This window comes from Triticum aestivum, chromosome 4A (assembly GCF_018294505.1).
Source record: "Triticum aestivum cultivar Chinese Spring chromosome 4A, IWGSC CS RefSeq v2.1, whole genome shotgun sequence".
In the NCBI taxonomy this organism is placed as follows: domain Eukaryota; kingdom Viridiplantae; phylum Streptophyta; class Magnoliopsida; order Poales; family Poaceae; genus Triticum; species Triticum aestivum.
Genome location: NC_057803.1, coordinates 606513848 through 606523612, shown reverse-complemented (window position 1 = coordinate 606523612; position 9765 = coordinate 606513848).

Sequence of the window (9765 nt, the reverse complement as noted above, 5' to 3'; positions counted from 1 at the left end):
TATTTCTGTAGCTCAACTACAACTGATGCAGGCACGTACCGAGCTAGCACATGTGTTGCTCTTGGCAGCAAGTAAGCCGGATGTGAAACAAGACCCAATCCCAGTGGAAGTGGATGGGTTACTGAAGGAATTTGCCACCCCGTTTGAGGAACCCAAGGGTCTGCCACCCCAACGTGAGTTTGATCATGCAATCGAACTGATCCCAGGGGCTCAACCAGTGAAACGTCGTCCTTACCGGTACAATCCAGCCCAGAAGGATGAAATCGAAGCTCAGGTGGCGGAAATGTTACGACAAGGCATCATCCAAGTCAGCCGCAGTCCATTTTCTTCACCGGTGCTCCTGGTCTTGAAGAAAGATGGCGAGTGGCGATTTTGCATTGATTATCGCTTCCTGAATGCAATCACTGTGAAGAATCGGCACCCTATTCCAGTCATCGACGAGCTGTTGGATGAGTTGCACGGAGCTACAGTGTTCACCATCCTGGATTTGAGGGCAGGGTATCATCAAATACGGATGCGGTCGAAGGATGAGCACAAAACTTCCTTTCAAACTCACCACGGGCATTTCAAATTCAAAGTCATGCCATACGGAGTCACTGGGGGGCCGCCAACGTTTCAAACTGGCATGAATGTGGTTCTGGCTCCACTGATATGCAAGGGGGTTTTGGTCTTCATAGATGACATTTTGATATTTAGCAAGACAATGGCAGAGCATGTGGTGCTGCTCCGGAAGGTATTTCAAAGATTGCAGCAATATTCCTTGAAAGTGAAAATGTCGAAATGCACTTTTGCCCAGCCTCAACTATGCTATCTTGGTCACGTAATCAGCTCGAAAGGTGTGAGCACTGACCCCACGAACACGGACAAGGTCAAAGCATGGAAGCAGTCGGTGTCGGTCAAGGAACTGCGTCAGTTTTTGGGACTGGCTGGCTGGCTACTATCGCAAATTCGTCAAGCACTTTGGTATTATCCGCTGACCACTGATGGATCTTCTCAAGAAGGGCGTCCCATTCCTATGGACTCCCACCCAGGATCAAGCCTTCCATTTGCTCAAAACTGCTCTTACCACTACGCCCGTGTTGGCTCTGCCGGATTTCTCCAAGCCGTTCATCATTGAAACTGATGCGTCTGACGTGGGCATAGGCGATGTTCTCATGCAACAGCAGCACCCGATTGCTTTCCTTAGCCAATCTTTGGGCCCTAAACATCAGGGGCTCTCGACATATGAAAAGGAGTGTTTAGCCATTCTGATGGCCGTTGATCGCTGGCGTTCCTACCTGCTGCTATCAGAGTTCATCATCAGGACTGACCACTGAAGCTTCTCTTGCCTTGATGAGCAGAAACTCACTACTCCCTGGCAACATAAGGCTCTCACCAAACTCTTGGGGCTTCAGTATAGGATTGAGTATCATCGTGGAGCTACGAATTTAGCGGCTGATGCACTTTCCCGTATGCCAACAAGCAATGTTTGCGCGGTGTCAGTTTGTTTGCCCACCTGGCTGGAAGTAGTAAAGAAAGGATATCACCAAGATCCTTCCTACTCAGATAAGTTGGTGGTTGCAGCCTCGGGGCAACATTGGAAGGCCCGTTTTCAGTCGTCGACGGCCTGATCCGTTACAAAGATCGAGTCTGGCTCGGCTCTAACTCAAAGGCCCAGAGGTTGGTACTGCAAGAGCTTCACACAGGAGCATTGGGGGGGGGGGTCACTCTGGAGTGCATGCTACCTACAACCGAATCATACGACACATCGCATGGCCCAGACTTAAACAGACGGTCAGAAACTTTGTGGCGAATTGTGATGTGTGCAAACAGGACAAGCCCGGGCATGTGAAGTATCCTGGCCTTTTCCAGCCTTTGTCGGTGCCAGAACAAGCCTGGGAGATGGTCACTCTGGATTTTGTGGAGGGTCTGCCCGTTTCTCGTGAGTTCAACTCTATCCTGGTGGTGGTGGATAAGCTAACACGGTACGCGCACTTCATTCCTTTGCGCCACCCTTACTCTTATCTGCAAGTTGCGAAGGCCTATCTGGAAAATGTGTTCAAGCTGCATGGACCCCCGGACAAAATGGTTTCGGACCGTGACCGCATCTTCACTAGTCGTGTGTGGCAGGAACTGTGCAAACTGACTCACACCAAGATGAACATTTCATCGGCACGGCACCCGCAGACGGATGGTACCACGGAAAGAGTCAACCAGTGCATGGAACTCTACCTCTGTTGCTTTGTGCACAATTGTCCAAGTAAGTGGGCGGACTGGTTGGTGTTAGCAGAGTTCTGGTATAACACTATTGGAAATATGCCCTAGAGGCAATAATAAAATGGTTATTATTATATTTCCTTGTTCATGATAATTGTCTATTGTTCATGCTATAATTGTGTTATCCGCAAATGGTAATACATGTGTGAATACATAGACCACGACATGTCCCTAGTGAGCCTCTAGTTGACTAGCTCGTTGATCAATAGATGGTTACGGTTTCCTAACCATGGACATTGGATGTCATGGATAACGGGATCACATCATTAGGAGAATGATGTGATGGACAAGACCCAATCCTAAGCATAGCGCAAGATCGTGTAGTTCGTCTGCTAAAGCTTTTCCAATGTTAAGTATCTTTTCCTTAGACCATGAGATTGTGCAACTCCCGGATACTGTAGGAGTACTTTGGGTGTACCAAACGTCACAACGTAACTGGGTGACTATAAAGGTGCACTTACCCTGTATCTCCGAAAGTGTCTGTTGGGTTGGCACGAATCGAGACTGGGATTTGTCACTCCGTATGACGAAGAGGTATCTCTGGGCCCACTCGGTAAGACATCATCGTAGTGAGCTCAATGTGACTAAGGGTTGGTCACGGGATGATGTGTTACGGAACGAGTAAAGTGACTTGCCGGTAACAAGATTGAACGAGGTATTGGGATACCGACGATCGAATCTCGGGCAAGTAACATACCGATTGACAAAGGGAATTGTGTACGGGATTGCTTGAATCCTCGACATCTTGGTTCATCCGATGAGATGATCGTGGAACATGTGGGAGCCAACATGGGTATCCAGATCCCGCTGTTGGTTATTGGCCGGAGAGTTGTCTCGGTCATGTCTGCATGGTTTCCAAACCCGTAGGGTCTACACACTTAAGGTTCGATGACGCTAGGGTTATTAGGAAGACTTGTATGTGATTACCGAATGTTGTTTGGAGTCCCGGATGAGATCCCGGACGTCACAAGGAGTTCCGGAATGGTCCGGAGGTGAAGATTTATATACGGGAAGTTGTCATACGGTCACCGGAAAAGTTCGGGGGCATATCGGTATTATACCGGGGCCACCGGAGGGGTTCCGGGGGTCCACCGGGAGGGCCACCTCTCTCGAAGGGCCTCATGGGCCGTAGAGGAAAGGGAACCAGCCCTTGGAGGGCTGGGAACATCCCCCCTTGGGCCCATGCGCCTAGGGTTGGGGGGGGGGGAACCCTAGAGGGGGCGCCCCCCTTGCTTGGGGGGCAAGTCCCTCCCCTTGGCCGTCGCCCCCCTCTAGATCTCATCTAGAGGGGGCCGGCCCCCTTCCCCCTTCCCCTATAAATAGAGGGGCAAGGGGAGGGCTGCAGACCACATCAAAGGCGCAGCCCCTCCCCTCCCCAACACCTCTCCTCCTCCGTTAAGTGCTTGGCGAAGCCCTGCCGGAGTAATGGCGCTCCACCACCACCACGCCGTCGTGCTGCTGTTGGAGCTCTCTTCCTCAACCTCTCCCTCCACCTTGCTGGATCAAGGCGCAGGAGACGTCTCCGCTCCGTACGTGTGTTGAATGCAGAGGTGCCGTCCGTTCGGCGCTAGGATCATCGGTGATTTGGATCACGACGAGTACGACTCCATCAACCCCGTTCTCTTGAACGCTTCTGCTCGCGATCTACAAGGGTATGTAGATGCACTCCTCTCCCTATCGTTGCTAGATGACTCCATAGATTGATCTTGGTGATGCGTAGGAAATTTTAAATTTCTGCTACGATCCCCAACAAACACTTCATATCACTCAGCACTCCGGTCATCGCCATTCGAGGTTCTGTACGGACATAAGCCTCGGTTCTTTGGGATCACAAACATCGCGGATGAAGCAATTACTGATTTGGCTGTCTGGACCAAAGAGCGTGCAACAGTGATGGCTTCGATCAAACAACATTTGCACCGAGCCCAGCAAGTGTTGGGTCGGGTCGGTGAGGTGGCGTATAGGCTGGCGCTCCCGGAGACAGCGAGAATCCACCCCGTCATCCACGTCTCGCAACTTCGGCTGGGCATCCCTCCATTGACTCAAGTCATGATGGAGCTGCCGACGCTGGACGAGGATCTCCTTCCCCTTCAAGTACCGGAGGCGATCCTGCAGCGCCGCTCGGTGGCGCGTGGAGCCCGTCAGGTGGACCAAGTCTTCGTTCGCTGGTCTGGCTTCCCCGACTCGCTGGCCACCTGGGAGGACGAGATACCTCTGAAGTCCAGATTTCCCCGGGCTTTGGCTTGGGGTCAAGCCAAGTCTCAAGGATAGGGGAATGTCACGGGAACAGCAAGCCCCGTTAGGAGAAGCCCAGCCCAGCTGGAACGGCCCAGGAGGAAGGCCAAGCCCAACTCAAGGGTGCAAGGCTCAGATTGGACCAAGTAGTATAAAAGTGCAGTGTAGTGTTGGGGTTTGTTATCGTTGGATCACCAGACCGACCGCCGCCGCTGGGCGTGTATCCCCCTTTCCCATCCCCTGGCTCTTTTTCTCAATCCCTCCTTCTTGCTTGGAACCCTAGCTACTAATCGTGTAATATTTCGATGACTGAGAGCCAATTCGACCGAATCCACCTCAAGTACCGTATCATCCACATCTCACAAAATAAAACGACGAGTTCATAGATAAAAGTGAAATGAGTTCACATCTGAAAAAAAATATCTCACAGCTCACGAAAATTGGAGAAACTGAGTTCACATAGAAGAAAACTACTTCTGAGTTCACATCTCAAATAACTATAACATCAATTGCATAGAGATCGTTCATCCAATTTGTAGCTTCCTCTTTGGAGTCAACTTCTTTGCTGGAGCTGCAGTGGGCATCCTGTCGGTGTCAAAACCGGCGGATCTCGGGTAGGGGGTCCCGAACTGTGCGTCTAGGCCGGATGGTAACAGGAGGCAAGGGACACGAAGTTTTACCCAGGTTCGGGCCCTCTCGATGGAGGTAAAACCCTACGTCCTGCTTGATTAATATTGATGATATGGGTAGTACAAGAGTAGATTTACCACGAGATCAGAGAGGCTAAACCCTAGAAGCTAGCCTATGGTATGATTGTTGATGTGTATGTTGTCCTACGGACTAAAACCCTCCGGTTTATATAGACACCGGATAGGGTCAGGGTTGCATAGAGTCGGTTACAATGGTAGGAGATCTTCATATCCGTATCGCCAAGCTTGCCTTCCACGCCAAGGAAAGTCCCTTCCGGACGCGGGACGGAGTCTTCAATCTTGTATCTTCATAGTCCGGGAGTCCGGCTGAAGGTATAGTTCGGCTATCTGAACACCCCCTAATCCAGGACTCCCTCAGTAGCCCCTGAACCAGGCTTCAATGACGACGAGTCTGGCGCGGAGATTGTCTTCGGCATTGCAAGGCGGGTTCCTCCTCCAAGTACTTTATAGAAGATTTTAAACACAAAGATATTGTCCGGCTCTGCAAAATAAGTTTTCCACATATTGCCATAGAGAGAATAATATTTACACAAATCTAATCTGCTGACGTATTCCGTAGTGCGACACACCACGACCAAGCTTTTATCCGAGTCGTTTCATTATCCCACCTTAGCGCGTCATGCGAGGCGGTTTCCTTGGCACGTCTTGTCAAAGCAGAGATCGTGTCCCCTTATTCCGGGGTTCTCATCGATACGGGCGTGGGTAACCCAACCACGCCTTTGATTACGGCGCTTGGAGATAAGCGAGTTTTACCAGGCTGGTGGGGACACGTAGTTGCGTCCACCCATATAAGGGGATAAGGATCCACCTTTTCACCCACGCCTTCTTCCTCCTTTGCCTATCCATTCTTGCGCACTCAAGCTCCAGCGTCCAAGTCCGCACTACCACCTCAACCTTCTCCAGTCATGTCCAGAGCGGGAGGGATGGTCTCCTCCGTCGCGGAGGGACACATCAAAAAGCTGAGGAAGGCCGGATATCTGGCTAGCGACATCGCGCACCGGCTTCCCGAAAAGGGGCAGCTCATCCCCACTCCTAGGCCCCATGAGAGGGTGGTATTCCTCCCCCATTTCCTCTGCGGACTGGGCTTCCCTCTGCATCCATTTGTCTGGGGGCTCATGTTCTACTACGGCCTGGATTTCCACGATCTGGCCCTGAACTTCGTCCTCAACATCTCGGCGTTTATCGTCGTGTGCGAGGCGTTCCTCCGCATCCGCCCCCATTTCGGCCTATGGCTTAAGACTTTCAACGTCAAGCCAAAGGTGGTGCGCGGCAGCCAGGCGGAGTGCGCGATGCCATGGTTGGCAAGATGGCCAACATCCTGTGGCTCGAGGGCTCCTTTGTGGAGACCCTGAAGGGGTGGCAATCATGGTGGTTTTACGTCACCGAGCCGTGCAACGCCGAATGGGTCGCACCCCCTGAGTTTCGATCCGGCCCCCCCTACGCGGCTCACCTCCTGGAAGGAGACAGGCCTGTCTTGGGGTAAAAAAGGAGAGCTGACCGGACTCCAAACATGCATCCAAACCCTGGTGGACAAGAAGCTCAAGCTTGTCAACGTAGTCCAGGTTATGCTCATCCGCCTGATCCTCCTGTGTCAACGACGGGCCTTCAACCTGTGGGAGTTCGACCCGGCGCAGCATCGAACTCTAAACAGGCTCTTCGACACGACGTACGAAGATGCCTGGAGGATGCTTTTCAAAGGCGCCAAGGCTCCCGCATCCGCTATCGAGGATCGCGGATTCAGTACTCAGCATCACGCTTTGTTTTTGTCCTTTTACAGGGTATCAGTTTTTCATAGTTTGACTCTATGCGGGATCTAAGCTCCCTTATCTTTGACAGGATTGGGAGGTGACATCCGGACAGATCAACTGTCCGGCTCCTTTGCCCGAAGGCCCAGCGGACGCTCGCTTGGCGAAGTTGCTGGTTCCGATGCCCTATGTGGTGCCAGAGAAGAAGGCCACAAAAAGGGCCACGGGGACTCGAAAGAGTGCCCGGCGCCAGGAGGTGTCGGATTCATCATCCGACGGTCCCGAAGCGCCTTCCTCTCGTGAAGACGAGGAGGAAGAAGAAGAGACCTCTCCCCCTCTAGCGGGAGGAGAGAAGAAAAGGAAGGCCGCCCTCTCTGAGGAGGCCAGAGGGTCCAAGAAGGGGAAAACCCTTCCTCCGGACTACTCCAACGACACCGACGACGACGGAGAGGAGTGGCAGCCCAGGGCCAAGCCCCTGGCAAAATCATAAGTATCCGGATACCGGAGTAATTCATAGTATTCGTTTATTGCACAGCTTTCCCTTATGTCGATCATGCTTGTGCAGCCCACCCAAAGACCGGCTCGACGCATCATCGAGCGGCTCACTGGACTCGTCGGATGTGAACTCGCTTCCGACGGCTTCCTCCCCCCGCCTTATGGACGACACCGAGGTGTTGTCCCAACAGGTTCCAAGCAGGGAGGAGGTGGTCCCGGAGGCGCCATAAGGCGATCTCCCGGACTCCAGGAGTAAAGGGGATGAAACCCCCCAGGGCTCCAAGTCCGGCTCTAGGCCGGACACCGCTCCGGAACCTTCAAGGGTTCCGGAGTCCAGCGGGGGACCTCCTTCCAAGAGGAGCAAGTCCACCGTGTCAGCGACCCCCGTCCACCCAGAGGCGCCGGGCAATATGTTGGAGGCACTCCAAGGCGCCTCTACCGACGAGGAGCGGCACGCTATTATGAGTGCGGTGGCCCAGAAGGTTCACTCCACCAAGAGCAGACTGGCTGAAGCTTGTACTAGCCTTTTGACAGGCTTTGAGGTAAGTAAATAATGTGTAAATAATATTACCGCATAGACAGTAGCCCCTGATGCTCTGTTGGGCGTTCGGGAAGAAAAGCCGAATAGTGGATCAAAAAAATTCGCAGGAGTCTAACAAAAGGAGTCAATATGCGTGTGCAGGCTTCTCTGCTGGCGTCCGCCATACTCACTGCGGAAGTGGACACGCTGAAGCAGAGCCTCGAGAAGTCCGAGTAAGAGCTCGGGCGTGCCAAGAAGCAGCTCGAGGAGAAGGAAGGTAAGAAATACCTTGGTTGAATATGTATATAAAAAGGTGCAATTGCAAGAAATGATAGGATTAACATGGCTATTGTAGGGGCCAGACCTGAGGTGGCGACCCTTAAGCAAGCGCTGCTCGAGGCCGAGAAGAGTGCGGCCGCGGAGTGCACCGAGCGGGAGAGGTATGAGGCCGAGGTTGGCAAGGTGCGGCAAGAGCTCCAGGTTCTCATGAAGAAACATGAGAGTTTGGAGCTTGACTCGAAGACGCGAGCGTCCGAGCTCGCGGCGGCTATTGAAATTGCCAAGTCTGCCAAGGCCGAATCCCAGAAGACCCTCCAGGAGTTGGATGAGGTGAAGAAAATAGCGGCGGGTAAGGCATTCTTTGTGCAAAGTAAACACATAAAAGTGAGTTACTTGATACTTACCCGAATCCGAAGCTCTCCAGGGACATTTGCAGATCTTCCCCGGAGTGTATCCGATGCCGCCGCATTCTATCGAGTCGGGGAGGGCAGCTCGACGGAGAAGGTGTTCTGGTCTCAGTATGCTGAGGCCGGACACCCCGTGCCCCTGAGCGACCAGCTGAAACAACTGATCGAGCTCTACAAGGCGGCCGAACAGGCCATGAAGGGCCTCCTAGTTCGGCTGTGGCCTGGAGAGGCTCTGCCTGGGAGCTATTTCGGGCTGGTGCGGCGGCTAGTGGAGGCCTGTCCAAGGCTCGAAGTCATCAAGCGCTCCGTATGTATTGAAGGTGCTCGTAGGGCCTTTGCCCGCGCTAAGGTGCACTGGGGCAGGCTGGATGCGGAGAAGCTTGTGAAGGACGGGCCACCAACGGGGAAAGAGCATCGCAAGCCCGAAAATTACTATAAGAATGTTCTGAAGGGTGCCCGCCTTGTGGCGGATGAATGTACTAGGGATGTAATTTTTGAGTAAAACTCACTCGTTTTTGTCCTGTGCGCTGAAAACTTGTTCATATGCGCTGAGCAATGCTGCTTGAATTTAATATATTACCTTATGTGCGGTTGTTTACCAATACTGAGAGATGGCGAGTCGTCGGCTTCTGCCCCCTTGCCACTAGTGCTGGGGTGTTCGGGGATAAATCTGGGCGCTCTTTTTCCCATGTTTGGGTCCTTCGAGGGAGGCGCTCAGCCCGACGAACGAGGCAATCGGACTATAATGCGTGAACACTCTCACTTAGCCATAGAATTCTCTAATTTTAAATTTTGGCGAAGCCCCTAGTATTCGGAAGACCGAGTTCGGGGCGCTATCCATGCCTTGGCCGGACAGAGCCGACTCGTCGCCCTAAGCGGCATAAGTCTTTAGGGACTCGAAAAAACCTCTCGAACAGCGACCAACTCTCGCTTCATCATGACAGTCAGTTTTAGCTTTCTCCACTGAGGTGCTCGGCCCAGCTCAACTGGGGCACAATCGCAGTGGTTCTCCTAGTGCTACCTTAGCCGATATAGCGGAACGTAAGGCACCAAAACATAGGAGCCGGGCAAACCCAACTATTGACCCAAGACATGATTCGGAGCCGATGCATATAATG